This window comes from Symphalangus syndactylus, chromosome 19, assembly GCF_028878055.3.
Source record: "Symphalangus syndactylus isolate Jambi chromosome 19, NHGRI_mSymSyn1-v2.1_pri, whole genome shotgun sequence".
NCBI lineage: Eukaryota > Metazoa > Chordata > Mammalia > Primates > Hylobatidae > Symphalangus > Symphalangus syndactylus.
The window spans coordinates 13771326-13792670 of record NC_072434.2 but is presented as its reverse complement, the minus strand read 5'-3'; the positions used below and the strand labels follow the sequence as shown (position 1 = coordinate 13792670).

At 42.4% G+C, this 21345-nt stretch overlaps 2 long non-coding RNA genes across 2 annotated transcripts in view; one reads left to right on the top strand and one right to left on the bottom strand.

Annotated features, from left to right (window-relative positions):
• Positions 1-21345, bottom strand: part of LOC129458502 (uncharacterized) — a 755613-nt gene that overhangs the window by 697356 nt on the left and 36912 nt on the right. The window lies entirely within an intron of this gene.
• On the top strand, positions 456-8193 carry LOC129458418 (uncharacterized). Its single transcript, XR_008649620.1, has 3 exons — positions 456-615; positions 1791-1951; positions 7930-8193. It is a non-coding gene; the product is annotated as an uncharacterized lncRNA (long non-coding RNA).

Genomic DNA, 21345 nt, shown 5'->3' with positions numbered 1-21345 from the left:
GAACTTAGTCACATGGCCATACCTCTATGCAAGGGAGTAGGGGGCTGGTAGATTTAGCTTGTACTCCCAGTGGCCATGGGCCCAGCTAAGACTCAGAGGTTCCATGTTTCCATTTCTTCTTAAAACATATGTGTGAGTATTGGGGGGATAATTAGTCTGTCCTGTCTAATCTACAAGACAAAATGAGATAATGGGTGTAAATCATCTATTTCAGGGTCTAGCATGTAGGTAGCACTCAGTAAATGGTAATGACTGCTATAGTTAAGGTTGATGTTCCCCCCACACCCAGGAATACATTTCCATGAGAAGTCTTGGCAATACCCAACACTTGACTTCATCCCAGGGACACAGTGTAATACCATCAGATTTATCACTGAGATCAAAGTGAAGATCCCAATAAAGTCAAATAGTGAACTTGGAGAGTGCTCAAAGGAGATAAATGAAGATGTGCAAAGCCTTGCTAAACAGGACCAATGGGACAGAGATTTGAAGAAGCCATCAGGGTTTTGACTAGAAGGCAGGGGTCCTCAGAGCTGTGAAAGTCTGATCTATCAGAGGTGGCTGCCAAGCTGTGCTTTCTTCTGCAGATGGCAAAAGAAAAAGATGTGAAACAAGGTGAGAGTTAGATGATACTAGGGTCCGCGTGTATTTAGGTTTTCAATCAGGAAATGGAGGAAGTGGAAGGGATACTGTCAATTTAAGGTAGAGCTGTTTTAATGGCTTAGTGGATATCTAATAAGCATTTTCTGAATCAAATAAGAAACTGCAATCTTTCTGGAGTAACAGAATATAGACATGAAGATTGTATTAGTCAATTAGTCATGGTTCTCCAGAGAGACAGAATCAATAGGTTGTGTGTGTATATATGTTTATATATACACTTACGTGTGTGTATGTGTATACGTGTGTGTGTGTATATATGTATATACAGAGAGAGAGAAAAAAAAAATACTGATTTTAAGGAATTGCCTCATATAATTAGGAGGCTGGCAAATCCCAAATCTGCAAGGTAGAAGAGCAGGCTGGAGATTCAGGGGACAGTTCGTGTTGCAGTTTGAGTAGAAGGCACCCTGCCACTGCCTAGATAGTTCTCTCTTCCATGGAGGAAGTTTGTCTTTTTCTGAAGGTTTTCAGCTGATTGAATGAGGCCCACCCACATTACAGAGGGCAATCTGCTTTACTCAAAGTCTATTGATTTTAATGTTAATCTCATCTTAAAAAAAATCTTCACAGCAATGTGCAGACATGTTTGACCAAATATCTGGGTCCCATGGCCTAGCCAGTTGACACATGAGATCAACTATCACAAAGATCTTCAGAGTCTTATCCAGAAATAGAATCATACCCACTTGGGGACCTTCTGTTGCTATCAGATTTTCTTCGATCAAAAAAGCTTTTAGTGGACAAAACAAACAGATTACTCAAAGAAATACTGTGAAATGTAAAAGGGCATCAACAAAGAGGTTAGGCTCCAGGCATAGGTCATGAATTTTCCTTTCAGAGTTAAAATAATAATAATAAAAACCAAAGCAAGGGGAGGTGGAGTTGGGCATTCAGACTGGATAGCAAACTGAAATGTTAGAAAATGATTAAAGCCACAGGAGGTGGCTGATTGAGAGCTCTAACATATGAAAAGTCTGTTATTGACTAAAGCAGTAGATGGAAATTTCATAGGAATTAATTGAGTTTTTGCCCTTATTGCTCCCAACAGAAGCAGGGTAGCAGAGGAGGGCGTAGCATGAGTAAGTGGGCATGCTGAATATGTAAGTGTATATGTGTTTATATTTCAGACATATTTAAATGGAAGAGAGAGGAATGGGAGAGGAAGGCAGGAATACAAATATTTAAGAAACCTTTATTTTCCTGAAGCAAAGAATGACACTTGAAACCGAGGGAATTTCAACGTCCACCTTGCATTTCCATGACCAGCAAGAGAGGGGAACCCCTACAGGTGATTTGAGGAGTGCTATGAACGTGCCTATCATCTCCCTTCTCCTCCCGTCGTATTTCTTGGAAAACCCAGCATGAGTCACTCCTTTGGATTGTAGCACTGGATGGGCTGGTACATGGAGTAGAATCAGTCCTTGGCATTTAGGAGCTACAAGCCATCAGGCTCAGGAAGGAAGAAGGACAACATCAGTGCATATCCAAATCTGAGCAGTGTCCAGGGGGACTCCTCTCAAGCCCAGCCATGATTGTGCCTTGCTCAGCTCAGAAGACCCAGAGGGTCTCCCATCCAAATGAGTTCAGTGACAGCATCCTTACCCACACAACATGGCCTGACTTTCCCTCTTGGCCTTCCCTGCTGCTGCCCCTGCCCACATCCAGCACTCCAGCCCACCTTTCTGGTTCCAGCTCCCTGAACCTTTTCAAGGCTTGCCTGTCTCTGTGCTTTCCGTTGTGCCGGGTCCTCAGTCTGAAATAATCCTCCCCCCCCCTTAGCCTATCCACAGAGTTTTTGAAACCCAGTCATAAGCCACCTTCACCATGAAGTCCTTTCCTTTTTGTTTTAGTTGCAAAAGGAGTGAATTTTATTGTTTAAAAAATGCAGTCAAACTTGGAAAGTATAAAGTAAAAAGTTTCTCTATGCCGCACTTCCCACTGTGACTATTGAAAACAATAAACTGGTACCAAGGTACCAAGTTATAATAGCTGTGATCTTGTTATCAGTTTGATCGGTACCTAAAGCCCTCTGATACCCCCTTCCAGATCACTGAATAAGATTTCTCCAACCTCTGAACTTCCCTGGCATTTGGTACCCTGTTATGATGTTTTACCTTGTTCTGCATTTTGTTATAGTTATATCTATACTTACCTTAATTGATCCCCACACTTCAGTCTTTGCTGACTAAATTGATTTGAGGGTCTATATTTCCCTGTCACAGAGCTTAGGACAATTGGCTCCACATTTGGTTTAGTCCATCAAACCTTTATGAACACATGTTCTGGGCCCTATTGACCTAGGGGCCAAGGATACAGAAACAAATAAAACACAGCCCAGTCTTAAAGGAACCTAAAGTTTAGGTGACCTTTCTTTCCCACCAAAAAACAAAAAAGCAAACAAAAGCTTCACAGAACTGTTAGACAGTAACAACCCAGAAGCAGCAGATCCTGAACCTGTGCAGGTGGCACTCATTTGAACTAATCATTGCTTTAGAAATATTTGGCTGGGCACAGTGGCTCACGCCTGTAATCCCAGCACTTTGGGAGGGTGAAGCGGGCGGATTACTTGAGGTCAGGGATTTGAGACCAGCCCGGCCAACATGGTGAAACCCCATCTTTTCTAAAAATACAAAATTTAGCCAGGCAGGGTGGCAGGTGCCTGTAATCCCAGCTACTCGGGAGGCTGAGGTAGGAGAATCACTTGAACCTGGGAGGCAGAGGTTGCAGTGAGCCGAGATCATGTCACTGAACTCCAGCCTGGGCAACAGAGAGAGACTCCGTCTCAAAAAAAAAAAAAAAAATGAAAAAACAAAAAGACAAAAAAAAAATATTTAAGAGCACTTACAAAGCAACTATGAAATATGAGCAAATGATACTCTGCTCATAGTGGGGAGCAAGGAATGAGAAGAAACATTGGCTGAGAGGGGGTTAAGTTCAAAGACTTTTGCAAAGCTTCCAGAGGAGTGTGACTGAGTCTGGTAGTTGAGCACCTGGGACATTATTTATGATGCATTGAAGGATGTCAACAGCATTCTTCCGGAGAATTTTGCCTGCAAGGAGAGGTCATTAAAAGAGGAGGCACTGCCACACCGGAATGGGTAAAGCCTTCCAGCTTCTACTTTAATCCTTCTGACCCAGGAGATGAATTTCTTTTTCTGTTGATCTTTTCTGTGCCTCAGTCATAGACTATTATTTATATTTTCAACCAGCATAGCATATAGCGAAGAGGTGTTGATGTTAGACAGACCAGGATTCAAATGTTGGCTTTGACACATACCCACTGAGGGCCGGGGCAACTGGGAGCCCAAATTTCCTCATCTGAAAAATGGGAATAACGGCATCTAAATCACAGGACTATTGTGAAGATGAAAATTAATTGCGTTTGGGAAGGTGGCACGAAACAAATGCTCAATGCACGGGAGCTATTGTTATTGTTAGGCCCATTGCCTCTAACTAAAGGCAATCATTTTAAAGAGAGGGAGAACCCATTTCATTCTTCTCTGTGCCCCCAGAGCTCAGCAGAGTTTCTGCACACCAAGAGTATTCATTAACTGACACTGAATTTCCTGCTCTGCTTAAAGAATGCTGCTCCCAAAGGAAATGGAAATACACAAGCTCCTATATCAGCTCACCAAAGACGGAGCCAACAAGTGAAAGGAGTGGATGAAAAGTGTCCCATAAAGGGACACAATGTGGTTTAAGGGCCAGACAGGGGAAGAAAAGAGAGTATCAGTAAGTGCAGGTGTATAGATGACCAAAGGACATTTTCCAGCGGACTGGGCTTGAAATTCATTTTCCAAAACTCAGCTTCTTTTGTTTTTTCAAGACAGGGTTAAGTAGAAAGAGACAGTTTATATTTTGTCCCATGTAAAGAAGGTATTTATGTGAAATATGACAGCTCAATGTGCAAGAATGCAAACCACAGCTTGTGAGATAATGTGGCTATGAGGCAATGATCTGAAATCTGGAAGAAAATCGATCTTAAATCTTTACATTGATCCAAACATTTGAAAGTGGTAGGAAGGAATATGCTTGCTAAAGAGGGGATGAATACGGATGGCTTGTTCCAGTTTCTTTAGGCCTTACAAAAGCAAATTTTACACCAAACCTCACTCTGTATACTTACTTTACATAAGATCAAACTTAAGGGAGATGAGATCAATATTGAAGCTCTGTCTGAGATTCCATCTCTTTAATACCTTTCTCATTTCCTTTAGTAGTAGAAAAAGAGCTAATCTCCGTCCTTCAAATAGTTGTTTTGCATTTTTTGATCATAGGGAATTAAATTGAATTAGATGGGTCTGGAGTGGTTATTAGAACCATTACATTTGGCATAATAAATACATCTAGAGAAAACATTTACATAAGGAAATCAAAGCTGGTCTCATTTTTTATCCAGTGCTCTGACCTCTTTGGAGTTCTGTCAAGCAGGATTTATCTGAATATTTCTTAAGATGGTATGTATAACAGTAAAATGCACCCCCTAACATACCTACCTAAACCAGCATTTCCTTCTGAAAAAAGAAAAAAAAAACTGCTTAAAAAACGAGGTATTTTCATATACTTATAGACGTATTTTCCATTTGGATCCCTATTTGAATTTTACTCTCATTTAGAATATAATTATGAAATCTCCATCATTAATGCTAAGCCTGGCAATATTCCATAAAAAAAAAACCACCAGTAAAACACAAAAGCTAGATGTGAAGAGGATTATGATGTCATATTAAAAGAAGGGAAGGGAGAATTAAAATAAAAGATCTATCTGAAATGATCAGAAATGAAATTCTCTTTGGGATAAAATGGTCTCTTCCAGAAACGCAGCCATTTAAAATAAGATTATAGTGATATTTTATAAGAACTAAAGCAGAATACAAACTATCTTTCCCTGAATGAACTCACAGTTATATACAATGAACAGTAAATACAAATAAGGCATTTTTAGGCTTTTCCATTTTGCTTGGCAATTTGTCAACACAAGCTCCGGCATTAATAAAATCAGGGGTCTGGGTAAATGATGCAAACTTTAGGGCCTTATCACATCAAAATCAGATTGTCCTGGGTATGGGGTAGGAAGATTCTGCATTTTAAAAAGGACCCTAGGTAATTCTAAAATCCACTGGTGTTTGAGACTCCAGTTTAGAGCATCTCTGGGAAGCACAGGGGGACCAGCACAGAATTCAAAGCATACTTCATATCCACCAACTCTATCTAGTAGTCCAGAGTTTGAGCCCTGTCTATGTGTTACTACTAGAGTGACCTTAAACAAGTCACTTAATCTCTCTAAGCCTCAGTTTTCTCATTTGAAAAATGGGATAATTTGCTTCACAGGTTGGCTTGAGTATTAAGGAAGTGATGGTCCTCTATTAAAGCCCTATAAGAGGCTGGGCACCATGGCTTATGGCTGTAATTCCAGCACTTTGGGAGGCCAAGACAGGAGGGTAGCTTAAGGCCAGGAGTTCGAGGTCAGCCTGGGCAGCAGAGAGAGACCCTTCTCTATATATTTATAATATAATTATTATATATATAATTATTATAATAATAATAATAGTTGGGTTTGGTGGCACATGCCTGTAGTCCTAGCTACTCAGGAGGTTGAGGTGGGGGTATCATTGAGCCTAGGAGTTTGAGACTACAGTGAGCTATGATCATGTTACTGCACTCCAGAATGAGACCCTGTCTCAAAAAAAAACAAGAACAAAAACAAACAAAAAAAAAACCACCTTACCTGATACAACTTATTTCTTATGACCATTATTGTTACTATTTGGCCACAAGTGTGATAACAAAAGAGAACTTTGTTTACCCGGCAACACTGCCACTGTCAAGAGAAGGAATATAGAGATGACAAATTAAGTAGACCAGAACATAACTAAGCAGTGAAATTCCGTGTGATCATCAAATACATATTGAGAGTAAATATGAACAATTGGTTGGCACAGAGCTAAGATGAAAAAAAAATATTGATGGGAATGACAAGGTAGAATTCAGTTGGGACAAAGCCTTCCTTCCTGATGTGAAAATGATCAGATCAGGATGGCTGTTGGGAAGTGTGTGGTTTTGTTTCTCGGAGACATCTGGATGATAAAGAGTGGTGAGACCTCTGACAGTCTTTGTAGAAGCCCCAGGGACAAAAATGAGAGAGGAAAAAGGAAGTTTCCAAATACTTGTGTCTGTGATGAAGAAGCATGGCTGGATAGAGGAAAGAAAGGTTGAAATGGCATTTAGAAATTAGAGCAAACGGCCAGTCCCCATGGCACAAGCCTGTAATCCCAGCACCTTAGGAGGCCCAGGTGGGAGAATCACTTGAGGCCAGGAGTTCAAGACCAGCCTAAGTAACAGAGTGAGATCCGGTCTCTACAAAAAAAATTTTAAAACTAGCTGGACATGGTGTCACGTGCCTGTAATCCCAGCTACCTGGGAGGATGGGGAGGGAGGATCACTTGAGCCCAGGAGTTCGAGATGACAATGAGCTATGATAGCACCACTGCATTCCAGCTTCGGTGACAGAGTGAGACCCTGTCTCCAAAAAGGAAAAAAGAACAGAAAAGAAATTGCAGCGGAGGAACAATAAGGAATCCTGAGACTAAAGTTGATTTCCAACTCTGAAACAAATGATCAGAACTCCAAAATTGATACAATTTTAAAATATTTCGCTTGCCAGGTGCAGTGGCTCATGCCTGTAGTCTCAGCACTTTGGAAGTCTGAGGCGGGCAGATCACTTGAGGCCAGGAGTTCGAGACCAGCCTGGCCAACATGCTGAAACCCCATCTCCACTAAAAATACAAAAATTAGCCAAGCGTAGTGGTGCATGCCTAAAATCCCAGCTACTCAGGGGGCTGAGGTGGGAGAATCGCCTGAACCTGGGAGGCAGAGGTTACAAGTGAGCTGAGATCGTGCCACTGCACTCCAGCCTGGGCTACAGAGTGAGACTCCATCTCAAATATATATATATATTTCCCTGATAACAAATGATGCAAGTTTGGTGACCGAAAGCCTCAGCCCTGCCCTCCTTGTAGGTTCCTTGTATGTGTGGTTGGGGATGTGAAGGGGAGGAGGGTGCTATGCTTCTCCTGGAAAAAGATCTGGAAACTCTAGGGACAAAAGTAGCTGCATGTCAAAGGACTCTGGCTTCCTTTGTGTCATGTGCTTGGAGTTTAGATTTAAAGCTCTGAGGATCCCTCCTCTTGGAGTCTGTATAAACTGATGTTCTTCCTGGAAGCTCTATGCTGTGCCTGGCTTTTACTCATTCTGTTCCCTTAGCAGGAATGTTCATCCTCTGCCTCTGACCTGTGAAGTCCCAATCATCCCTGAGGACCAATTCCAAATGTCAATTCATTCACCACCATCGCCCTTGTCATTGCATCCACTCCTCCTCTCTCTCTGACTTGTGTTAATGGTAGGTATCTGTGTATGAATCTAGGCTGGGGGTTTGTCTTTGAGGTCAAGGACTATTTCTGATTCACTCTGTGTCTCTCTAGATCCTTCTTCCACCTAGCAAAGATGCTCAAAATATATATATACAAATGACAGCCCTACATCCTATACCTTTTCTGAGCTTTGGAGTGTCTCCCTGTACTGACAGAGCATCATGCAGCAGACCCAACAGAGGAGAAATAGCTGTGAGATTATCTGCCCATTATAGCAGGATTCAAAGAAAGCTGCTTTCATGCCAGGAAGCCAGGGGATCGTAGTAAACGGCTGTCTTTAACCAAAGACTTTTGTTAGGAGGGATCTTCCACTATTGAAGGTTGAGACCCTGGAACCCCTGTCTGATCTATCTCTGCCATCAGACCTGCCGCTTCTCACATAGTTGCATATAGACAAGATGCCTCATTTTGGTGTGCACTGGGAGATCTGGCCTATCCATGAAACTATCTCCATTGGTTGCCTGTTGAAAGGGCTCCCTACCAGTTTGGTCATAAAACAGACCAAATTGAGGAGGTTAAAAGAGATCAAGTGTCTGAACATGGCTCCTTTGGACTCTAGGAGGAGTTGATCAAGTGTCACTCCAGTGCATATGCTGTTTTTATGCACAGTATGGTTTTGAACATCCTGGTGAGTGAGTCCATGTGAACAGTATTTCTCAAGCAGGAATATGCAGCTCTAGCTTCTGTTTTTAGAAAGCTCAGAGATTTTTTGCACTGGAAGAGAATTAGATATCCAACATCCTCACTTCAAGAGGAAACTGAAGTCAGAGAGGAGAAGGGACTTCCCAATGGTACATAACCTGCTGTTGGCAAAGATGGGACCAGAGCCCTTAAGTTTTTCAACTTCTCCAGCAAATTCCTCATATCTAAGAGCAACCCTTCAGTTTTCCTTAATAAAGTGCCCCAGATCCTCACATTCCTCCCTTTCAGAGTGCAACTTCCCACTTGGTTTACAAATGAGTCAAGAAAAGAAAATCTCCTCTGTAGGAATGTAGTGTGGGACCAGCTCACTTGAGTAAGCAAAACTTGTCCTTGAGAGCTGCTAGCTCTTTACTGTTTTTTCTGGGTGCAACAGTGTGCATGTCACCCCACCCTTACTGCCTGGCTGTCTTCACACATCACCTTCTCTGAGAGTGCTTCTCTAACATCCACCCAAAGAGCTCCCCACATATACACATCCACTGATTATCATGTCTCTTTGATTTTTCAATCTCCATGATAATTATTGAGACCTAAGATGTAAGACCTATTTCCGATTATTTTGTTTACTGGTTGTCTTCTCCCACCAGAATGTAAGCCCCATGAGGTTAGGAGCCTCTCTGTCTTATTCTCTGTAGTATCTCTGGCTCCTAGAGGACTGCCTGGTACAGGGTTGCTACTTCATTATTTCTTACTGTATATGAGAATGAATGAGTGAACTGAAAAGCAATTGAACTTTGGTTGTGCCTTACAGGTATAGCAGAAGTTGTCTGCACAGAGAGGAAGGAAGGAGATGATCTTTGATATGAACTCTGCTGGCCAATGAGGTCTAGAATGTTAACAATTAATGGCCACATTCTCCTAGTTAACTACAAAGCAACAGTGAAAAGGAGATAATGTTGGACTAACCATTTGACTACATTGTCTGATTTATCCAAAAGGTGGTGTGGAATTTTGATCCCGTAGTGGTATATCATCTTTGATAATACACACGTACACATAAGGGAGCGTACACACCCATATACACTCACTCGCACTCTGCTATTGCCTGCTACCTATTAGGTACTCCCGACAAAAGCTCTTAAACTAAAAATGACATGGTGTTGTTAAGTTTCTCAGGGAAATCCACCTATCTGTGGAACTCAAGAGAGCCAGGGCTGGTCTCTGGAGAAAAATAAAACAGGGTCAAAAACCAATTTTATTTGTTATTTTTCACTGGAAATACATGGTTAATCCAAGAACTAGCAAGGAGCTGTTGAAAAAGATTCTCTGATGTCATTTGTTTTTTCTTTTTCTTTTTCTTTTTTTTTTTTTTTTGAGACGGAGTTTCTTTCTTGTTGCCCAGGCTGGAGTGCAATGGCACAATCTCAGCTCACTGCAACCTCTGACTCCCAGGTTCAAACGATTCTCCTGCCTCAGCCGCCTGAGTAGCTGAGATTCAACCATGCCTAGCTAATTTTGTATTTTTAGTAGAGGCGGGGTTTCTCCACGTTGGTCAGACTGGTCTCAAACTCCTGACCTCAAGTAATTCACCCGCCTCAGTCTCCTGAAGTGCCGGGATTATAGGCCTGAGCCACCGAGCCCAGCCTCATTTGTTTTTTCATACAGATATGTCTCATCTGCATTAGAGGTAGATCCAAGATTAAGATGTGAACATGTTCCAGCTTTAATTTCAGTTGTTTTTCTTTTTTAAATAACGAAAAGCCAGCAATGCAATTTGTTTCTCATTAAGCACTATACACATTCAGCTATGACTGAGAATTTAGAAGATACAAATTCAAACTCCAGTTTAATTTCCTTTTTCCTGTTTGACTCCAAGCTCAGTAGGTGATCTTATAAGTTGACAGGGGTAACATTGCACCTATTAGCACTTGTCAACCAAAAGTAGATTGTTCGGGTTTCAATAAATGTTTTTTTGAATTGGATTTAGGTTGGTGAGAAAATATATTAAGTCAGAATTCTTTGAGGCAAATTACATATTGAAATGAACAGTTTGGTGTTCATCCTGTCTACCATCCCCCTCAAAAACAAAGAGACAGAAAGAAAAAAAAGCAGAAGTCTTGCTTTTCTAAGCTGCAAGAATTTCTTCTGCTGCTGCATCTGTGAACGCTTCACAAGGCAATGTCTACAGTTTGAGTTTTACAGCCCATTTTGATTGCAGTTTACATGACATCTGGGGCTCTATTTTTGGAGAAATTTCAAAGCTAGTGACTTACAGTTTTTAATCAGCAGGGTATTTATTTTCTACCCTAGCATAATTGTTCATGGCTCCACATTGATTTTTTTATAGGAGACAATGCAAAATGATAATCAGAGTGAATTAGTAATTTGATCTTGTATCTGTCAAGGCTTGATGGCTTTTACCTGCTCTAGAGGCTAGAAGGCAATGTGCTGACCTTATCCTGTTGAAAAAAATTGAACACATTGTGGTTGTCAAGGACAAGACATTCTCAGTCATAAGAACAAAGAGAGCAAGAAAGGCTAATGAGGGAAGAGGCCATACAACCCTGAAAAGTACACAGCCTCCTGCCCTCTGCTCAGAATCTGGGGTCATGTTTGCAGCCACAGGTGCCACATGCAGAAGTGTCAGAGGTGTGTGAACCAGAGCAACACCATCTTGAACAGGAGCTGGGTAAAATAAGGCTGAAACCTGCTGGGCTGCATTCTCAGACCCGTTAAGGCATTCTAAGTCACAGGATGAGATAGGAGGTCGGCACAAGGTACAGGTCGTCAAGACCTTGCTGATAAAACAGGTTGCAGGTTGCAGTAAAGGAGCCGGCCAAAAACCACCAAAACCAATCCGGCCGTGAGAGTGATCTCGGGTCATGCTCAGTGCTGCACTCCCACCAGCGCCATGACAGTTCACAAATGCCATGGCAATGTCAAGAAGTTACCCTGCAGGGTCTAAAAAGGGGAGACATTAATAATCCACCCCTTGTTTAGCATATCATCAAGAAATAACCATAAAAACGGGCAAACAATAGCCCTCACGGCTGCTCTGTTTACGGAGTAGCCATTCTTATATTCCTTTACTTTCTTAATAAACTTACTTTCACTTCGCACCACGGACTTGCCCTAAATTCTTTCTTGCGCGAAATCCAAGAACCCTCTCTTGGGGTCTGGATAGGGACTCCTTTCCGATAGCGCATTTAACAGAAGGATAGGCTGTGCAGAAATTATTTTCGCTCCATTCTACTGAGAAGAGAAAACACCACAATTGAGCAGCCTGCTCCTCTATAAGTGAATGAATAAGCACTTGCTTTTCATTGTGGGTGAGTCAAACGGCCTGGCGTATATGCAAGTAAGAACTAGAGCAGAGGCTACTCACCTGCAAACTCACATCGGGGCTTCTGCCCAGAATTATGGCATTTTTTTGTCTGTGTGTGTGTTGTTGTCGTTGGCTTCTTTTCATAGGGGTTTGGATAAAGCTATTTTAACCCATGAGATAGCAGCCACTAGGCCTGTATCTAAGAAGGTAAGTGGTTTGTCCAGGGTTACACGGCTAGTGGAAGAGCCAGTCTTTACAAGAATCTTTTACATAAACCAAACCAGGTGAGGTAGGATCAATAAGAGGGCGAAGTGAGGAACTGACATTTTTAAGAGCTCCATGAAATGAAGGAGCTTGGAGAGAAAATTGATAGATGGTACTTTCAGTAGCCCAGCCTCCTCCTGTAATTTCTGGCTTCACCTTTCTCCAAGTCATCCTCTGCTCTGAGTTCTGTCTGGACAAGTCCTGAGCTCCTGGAATGCATCTCTTTGCCTTCCTTATCTGGAAGCTAATCACTAAATAGCAGGTGGCGGAGATTCTGGTTTTCATCCCTCTTTCTCTCTCCTCTCTTTTACTCACTTCCTCAAGGCTATGAATTTCTGAATCTTAAACAGGAAACCTCCCTGATTTGTTCACACCTGGAATGCCATTCTATCTTTGTTTGAAGAGTGCAGAAATTAGAGCGCGGGAGAATCAAGAGAAGGAGCTGTTGTGTGAAGAGGGAAGAGAGAGGTCAGCATTTAAATGTGAACACACACCGAGAGGCACATATACATGCACACGGTTTAATCTAAGCATTCTTTCTTTCAACTCCTACCTTTCCCTCCTCATCTCCACTGCCAGCAAATGTCTTACAAGACAAAGAGTATTTACTGTGTGTCACTTCAGTTATCAACACTCTGCACAAATATGTGTTGACAGAGGAAACAGGCAAAGTACCTTTGCAGGCCCATTTGGAGTTGAAATAGCAACTAGACTGCCTAGAGGCTGCCAGATATTAGCTTACTTATTGCTCCTACAAATGTTAGAAGCTGGCTCTTGAGAGAACCTGTCATCAACATCCCTGTCCCCGTGGGTGTCAGGAAGGTTCAGCCTTCTTTAAGGTAGGCACTCTGGCCTCATGGACTGTCCATTTTGGAAAGAACCTTGGGAGATCGCCTGGTTCAAGCTCCTGCCTTTAGTCATTGTTTGCCTCTAAATCCAGAGACCAGTGTTTGTGATCTACTGACTTGTAAGCTCCCTATGAGGAAAATGGAACAAAATATTGGGCACAAAGACATAAATCTAAATGCATGGTTTCTAATCTGTGGACCCTGAGATCCCATAGGAGCACCATATTTGCATGAATCAGTGCTTATAGGTTGACCAAATAGCATGATTCACACACATATATTCTAATGCTTCTAATGGTTTTATTCATTCATTCTACAAATCCAGTACTGGTTTGTGCCAGAAACTGTGGTAGGTGCTGAGCATATAATAGACAGGGAATAAGTCAAACTGACTCTGCCTTCATGGAGCTTCCTGTCCAGTGGTAAAAACAGGCAGAGAGAGCTGCAGAAACACAGAGTGAAAGCAATAACTCAGATTTGGAATATTATATAGATAAGGTTATTTGATTAATAGAACTCAAATTCTTTTAAAGGTAGTAGTCTCTGTCTGCTATTAAGCATTTGCTCTACCAATGCATTCCTAAATGTATTTTTATCTACAGGACTATACATGTTTTCAGATTAAAATGTGCTCTCCTGACTAAAAGGATTGGATACCACTGACCTAAATCATCTGCTAGGATTGCCTTTTCTATCCTAGGTGAATAAATTAAATAGCTATGTAGTTTTCCCTTCACCATTGGAAGTTTCACTGAAAAATCAACTCATGAAAGGCAGATTAATAAGAGAAAAGGCATAGATATTTGTTCACATTCATGCGATAATCACAGGGTGATTTCCCAATATCCCAATGGGATACAGATGCTTGTATACCTACTTCTTGAGGAAAAGGGAGAGCGGGCATTGTGTATGACTTTAGGGACATTAGAAAATAATTTCCAGGGCAATTCAATGGCTGTGAAGAATATACAATGGCCTAGGAGAAAGTCTGTTGGGCCCACAGGGCAGAGAGTAGTTTGTGATAAAAGTCTGCCCATGTTTGTTGACAGACTTCAGTTTTTCTTCCTGCGATATGAGTTCAGTTAATGAAAATTCAGAGAAGGGATCAGAAGTAATTGTTTTCGTCTTTGGTAGGTATAGACTTTAGGCAGATAAGGGAATTTCAGAGAACAGCTTCATCCTTCTCCATGGTAGAAGTAAAGGATTGAGAGACAGAAGCGGGTAGAGAGGGAAAAACAATTGTTCTCCTTGATGGGTCCATCTGGTCTTTACGTAGATAGGGGAAAAGTCTCCTCCAGCATCTGTTGATCTCAAAGGACCTTTAATTTAAAATACCCATTATACCAGGGAGCCATATTTTGGGTGAAGTTCCCTGTGCTCCTTCACCAAGAAGTAATATTTTACCAATATTCCAGTAACCCTCAGGGAGCAATTTTTTCATAGTTCTACACTGGTTTTGCATCACTGAAAATTAATCTCAGAGTTCTCTGTACCCCATAACCCAAGAATGCTACCTCTCTGGGGAACCCTGCAGGAACCCAGAAAGAGCATGATCATTTGGTTATAAATTCCACCTCCCTAGGGGGCAGCCTCATCTCTGCCCTTGACATGGGTGAGGTTGGAGGCAAAGGTTTGTGGCTGATTTTGGTATGCTATGGAATACCAGGCCTGGAGCCACAGGGCATGACTTGTTGCTCTATTAGACATGCGAAATAATCTCCTAAAACAAAGAAATCAAGCAAAGATTAGATGGGAGGATTTTGTCAAGAATTATGAATGCAAAAATAACCCTGAAAATATAGCTATATTTGAATAGGGGCTGGGCAAGATAATGGACAGAAAGATTTGTTAGACATAAGGTCCCACCTAAATCAAAATGATCCACCAAGGCTCAGCTCCCAATGGGGTCTCTATGTGCAGATTCAAGGGTAGAAATATTATACGGACATTTTTAGTATCAATTCTGCATTAGACAATGTGATAGGCATCAAGCCTACAAATACCAATAAGATATAGTCCTTTAACTGTTTTATTTTAGTTAAAAAAAAAAAAGTAATTGTCAATACTCATTAAAAATATAATTAAATAAATAGTATTTTAAACTTTGTGACAATGGGCAGAACAGCAACAAGGAAAGCAGGCCAAGGCACTGGGTTTGGAGTCAAGAGATGGGTTTTATCCTGGTTCTATGTTGAATTTACTTCCCACCTTGGGCAAATCACTTCCCCATCTAATCAGTTTCCTGACCTGTAAAATGACTAAAGTCACTTTCACTTCCTAGTTTTATGATTCCAGGTCCAATACAAGAAGGAATTTCTTTTCAGGGCCCCCTTAATCTGGTCACAGTTCTCCTTCCCAGCAGGGCAGAAACTTCACCCGTTTGCATTAGGCCTGGGTTGTGGGATAAGCTATCTCCTGACAGACCCCAAGATTCTCCATCTTCCAGTCCTCTCCAAGTGACCCCATCAGAAGACTTATTAAAGGAAGGAATTCAAAACAGTACGGCCCATGTAAAGAGTATCCTTTAGGAACATGATCTGTTTACTTAGTGGCTGGAAACTTAAATGCATGCATTGTATACCGCCCGACCCCCCACTCCCCACACCCACTGCTATCATAGCCATTAAAAAAAGGAGCATAGCAGATCTCTGACACAGTTAGACCTTACCCGTTTTCAGCTCTGGACTTTCACTGAGGTAATATCTTTACCTGTTGCCAACTAGACCTGTTGGTGTGTGTAACTGTTGCTTCATTCTGACTCATCACCCCTTGCTTGTGGCAGCGAACCCAGGCGCCATTGTTTCCTGGTGATCTCTGGCCTACTTTTTCCAAAACGCTGTTAGGCAGCCATGAAGCCTTGTGAAAGAGATTGACTTTCTCTCAGGTAGCCAAGGGCCTTTGGGACAGCTACCTCCTGATCCCCTTTAACCCCAGGGGGAACTCTGAAGGCTGAGCCTCTCCTAAGTTACAATATAGAAGTTAGTTCCAGTAAAACTCTCCAGGCTCTGCTAATTCCATAAGAGACTTTTAAAGAATGAGAAATGGGAACCCAAGGTCTGCATAAAATACTACATGTGCTAAGCCCTCCAAAATCAGTTTGTTGAGGAGAAGGAGCACAGTAGGAAGAGCTTTTACATTTTCAATTCGGATAAACCCCAGTAAGACTAGCCATAGGAAAACATAGAACTGCTTATGGTTCCACATACCTTGCCATATTTTCATTCCATGCCTTACCATTTAAAATATTATTTAATTATCTTTTTAGTGAGTATTGCCAATTACCATTTTCTTTGCTAAAAGAAGACAGTTAAAGGACTATATCTTCTTGGTATGTGTAGGCTTGGTGCCTATCACATTCCATTCCAAAAACATGTGCCTAATGTTTCTGGAATGTCCTCTCCCAGTCCACAGCTTCTCTTCACTGAGCTAATTGCTACTTGTCCTTAACACTCAGCTCAAACATCACCTCCTCCAGGAAGTCTCCACTGACCTCCCCATTTGCATTAGATGCCTGTCTTGATACTTCCCCCCAAGGCCTTCTGCGTAGCTCTACCTGTGCACTTTACAGTATTGTTATATATTTACCCATCTTTCTCACCTAGGCTGTAAACTTTCTGTAGAACTAACTCATGTTATTCATCTTTTTTCCTCTCCATAGCTTACTACATAGCCTTGTTATGTTTATTGTATGAATAAACAATCTGGTTCATCCACTTATTAGCTGTGTGTTCTGGGCAATTTAATTCACTTCTCTGAGCCTCAGTTTTCTCATCTATTAATTGGAAATAACAATCCATGTCTCTTAGAGATATTGTTCATATGAAGAGGTGACATGTAAAGGCCTTCCACAGTGCTGACACATAGGCACAGAGAGTCAATTCACCTAGGGCTATGAATTTGCACAGGAAATGAAGAAAAAAACACAAAAGCAGCAAGCTCAGAGCAATGAAGACTCTTGCTGTCAGTGTGCAGACCCTTTTCTCCATGGATGTATTGTCCCAACCAGTGTCCCTTGCTGCAAGGAAGCCTGGAAGTGCTTTTTTTCCCTTCCTTCTTTTTTCCTTTTTTTTTCTCCTTTCTTCCTTCCTTTCTTCCTTTCTCTTTTTCTCTCTTTTCGTAAATGAGAAACACATGAGCGAATCATTTCTATAAGTTTTCCTGGGAATCCAGCATCTCTAGCCAGAATATTAATAATGTGGTTACTCTGATGATTTCTCCCACTGACCCTAAAAACCTAGACCTTCTCTTTTATAGGTAGGTCTCTTCAAGTGAGGTCAGCTTATCCAGATAATTTCTGGTGATTTATGCAGACACCTTGGGGAGGAAAAAAGGAAGCAGCACTGATCTGAGCCTCCTGGAAACTCAACAAGTGGCCTGACCCTTGAAGGGTTTCTTCACCGTGTCCGGTAAAGTTTCCAAATTCTGGAGATGTGGAAGCAGAGGCACATTACCAGAAGCCCAGGAAATAAGCATGTTTGCAAGTACTACTGCTGGCCCTGACCCACCGTATCACACCACAGGACCATCCACACCCATCCCCTATCCCAAAACCACACATCCACACTCCCCCACCACCACCTTAACACACACACACTGCTCATTTCCCTCTGGAGATATGCAGGGCTCTCCATGGTCAAATGACCCTAAATCCTCTGGTGAATCAGGTTGAATCAGAGCCCATGAGTCATCCAGAGCACATCTAACCCAGGGTTAATTTATTCAGCAATCATTAAGAAAGCAAGTTCCTACTGCCAGGTGCCATCCTAGGCACGGCAGGCTGATGTTTCTAGAACATATTTGACAGCCTTTCTCCCCAAGTCACACCATGAAGGAGAAACCATTTCAGTTAAGCATGGTGAGTCAAGAGCTTGGCATGGAGGTATTACCAAGGAAGAGATCTGTGTTGAGCCTGTGTGCAGATCCTTAGCATTTAATTTATTCTGCAAGGACACACAAGGTGATAGGAAACCACTCCAGGGAACCCACCGAAGAGTCAAGCAAAGCAGAGCGTGGGTGCAATCACAAGTGGTAGTGTGGGGTGGAGAGGCAAGGATGGGGGAAGTGCAAAGAAAAGGAGGACTTCCCCCAGACGACCCGGAAGAGCAAAGAAAAGGAGGACTTCCCCCAGAAGACCCGCTACTTTTAAACTCAACCTTGGCCAAATAACCAAGAAGCACTTTAGCAACTTCCCCATGCTCATCTCCAAAGTTTCCTAGGATCTGAGAGGTGGAGGAGAGGGAGCTGCTTACAGGGAAATGAACAGGGAGTGATGGTGGGGCCTAGTTTGGGTTAGGCAACGTGGGCTACTGTGAGGGTTTTAAAATATAAATATTCAGAACACAGAGGGCTTTTAGGGCAGTGAACTACTTTTATGATACTATAATGGTAGATACCTGTCATTATACTTTTGTCTAAACCCATAGACTGTACAATACCAAGAATTAACCCCAGTGTAAACTCTGAACTTTGAGTGATAAGGATGTGTCAGTGTAGGTTTATCATTTGTAACAAATGGGCCCCTCTGTGGGGGATGTTGATAATGCGGAGGCCATGCATGTGCGAAGGCAGGGAGTAGAGGGGAAATCTCTATACTTTCCATTCAATTTAGCTGTGAATCTACAACTTTCCTAAAAACTAAACTATATTAAACCCGGGAGGCGGAGCTTGCAGTGAGCCGAGATTGCGCCACTGCACTCCAGCCTGGGCGACAGAGTGAGACTCCGTCTCAAAAAAAAAAAAAAAAAAAAAAATTTAAATAAAAAAACCACATGTCTGCAAATTATTTGACAATCCTCTTAGAGAGAAGGAAGCCCAGCTGGGCGCGGTGGCTCATGCCTGTAATCCCAGCACTTTGGGAGGCTGAGGTGGGTGGATCATGAGGTCAGAGGTTCAAGACCAGCCTGGCCAAGGTGGTGAAACCCCATCTCTATTAAAAATACGAAAAATTAGCCAGGCGTGGTGGAACATGCCTGTAATCCCATCTACTCAGGACACTGAGGCAGAAGAATCACTTGAACCCAGGAGGTGGAAGTTGCAATGAGCTGAGATCACACCATTGCACTCCAGCCTGGGCAACAGAGTGAGACTTGGTCTCAAAAAAAAAAAAAAAAGAGAGAGAGAGAGGGAGACAGAGAGAGAGGGAAGGCCTACATCATTTCCCCTTGTATCTGAGCAAGCTTCTGACTTACTGTAATCAAAACAATGTGGCAGAATTGATGTTCCATGACTTCCAAAGCCAAATGGTAAAAGACCTCGCAGCCTCCATCTTGTTCTCTGGAACATTTGCACTTGGAGCTCTGAACCCCAAGCCACAGTGTAAGAAATTCAACCGCCCTGAAACCACAACCACAATGAAAGGAATCTCAGGTGTCTGGAGCAGCCACGTGTAAGAGTGCTGAAGGTCACAGCTGAGTCCCACCCCAGAGCCAGCATCACCTGACTGACTTGTGAATTAATCAACCTTTCATGATCCCACTCTCCCACAGCCTTGAATTCCCCACAGCCTTTGAGTCTTCCTAGTTGAGGCTCAGATGTTGTGGAGAAGAGGTAAGCAGCCCCTGCCATGCCCTGTTCAAATGCCTAGCCCATGAAATCTGTGAGCCAAAAAAAAAAAAATTATGTTTATGTTTTATGCTCCTAAGTAGGTGCAAACTGTAGTGACTTGCAGGGCTTCCTTGATCCAATGATGGGGACTGGGGGTGTTGGAGAGTGATCTGTGTCAGAAAAAGGAGAGAGAGGAATGCACAGACCAGACCGTGCCACTATGGAAGACAAACAATTCTCTGAACAGTGCTATTTATACAGACGGTCCACAACTTACAATGGTTTGACATACAATTTTTTGACTTTATAATGACATGTAAGCAACATGTGTTTAGTAGAAACCATACTTCAAATATCCGCCTACCATGCTGTTCTTCACTTTCAGTTCAGTATTCAATAAATTACACGAGATACTCAACACTTTATTATAAAATGGGCTTTGTGTTGGATGATTTTGCCCAACTGCAGGCTATGTCCTTGTTTGTTGCACGAACATTGTTCAAGTATATTTAAGATACATTAGGCTAAGAGATGATGTTCGGCAGGTGAGGTATATTACATGCATTTTCAAACTATAATATTTTCAACGTACCCTGTCATAAGTTGAGGAGCATCTGTACTGTTTGCTTTTTTGAGGTGAAAACAGAACCTCGTGTAAACACATTTCACGAAGAATCCCTGGGCCTGGCCTCTGGCAGCACAGTCTTGCGGTGGTCACTGGGGACGCACACAGCCTCTTTTGACTGCTACCCTAATCAACAGTGGACAGGAGACTCCTCCTCTTCAGAGGCCCTTCCAGTGGTTGGAAGCCAAACAGCTTCATAGTGGGACATCTGTCTATTTCACATAGGCTCCTTGGAGAAATGCTGGTGGACAGGACTTGAAGACTTGCAGTCAAGAATTCATTCCTCCCAGCAGGGGAGGGGGGCTCACCTCCTGGTGACTCAGACCCTGGCAGGGGCTTCTGCCACTTCTTGCTTGTTCCCTCACCACCTCCCAGGGGTTTTTTTAGGTGATGACAAAGATTGTGTCTCCCCAAAAGGTATCCCAAAAACTGCCCTGAGATCAACCACAATTGTCATCTTAAAAGAGACCCTAGTCAGCCTGGGAGTGCTGGTTTACATTTAGCTTCAGGGAGTTCCTTGCTGCAGAGAGCTCTCTTTATTTACTCTTTGTCTTTCTGTTATTTCCACAGCTTGGAAAAAAGACCCACCTTCTCACCCCTACCCTTCCCACCATACCTCTAAGAATATTTGACTTTGTTTAAACAGCCACTCATTAGAACTCAAGTTCATTTTAAGAAAAGCCTTTAACATCCTCGTTCTAGGAGGAGAGGGAGGATGCATTCGATAGGCCCAGTGGGCAGGTCACAGGTAGGGAGCATCCAGGACCTCTGGAGTCCTTGGGACAGGCATGGTCAGACTCCATACATTCAGTGGAGAAGTGGAGGGTGGGTCTGCATCTGCGGGGCTTACCCATTAACCTGTGTCTTGGTTTTCTGAACAGCTCCATTTTTTACAGGTCCACGTGTGTTGTCAGAGGCCTTCTCGTCTATTTTGGTTCACTCTGATTCTATTTGCCTCCTCTAACTTGGTGGGTGAATTGGACCTGAACTTACAGACTATTTGAA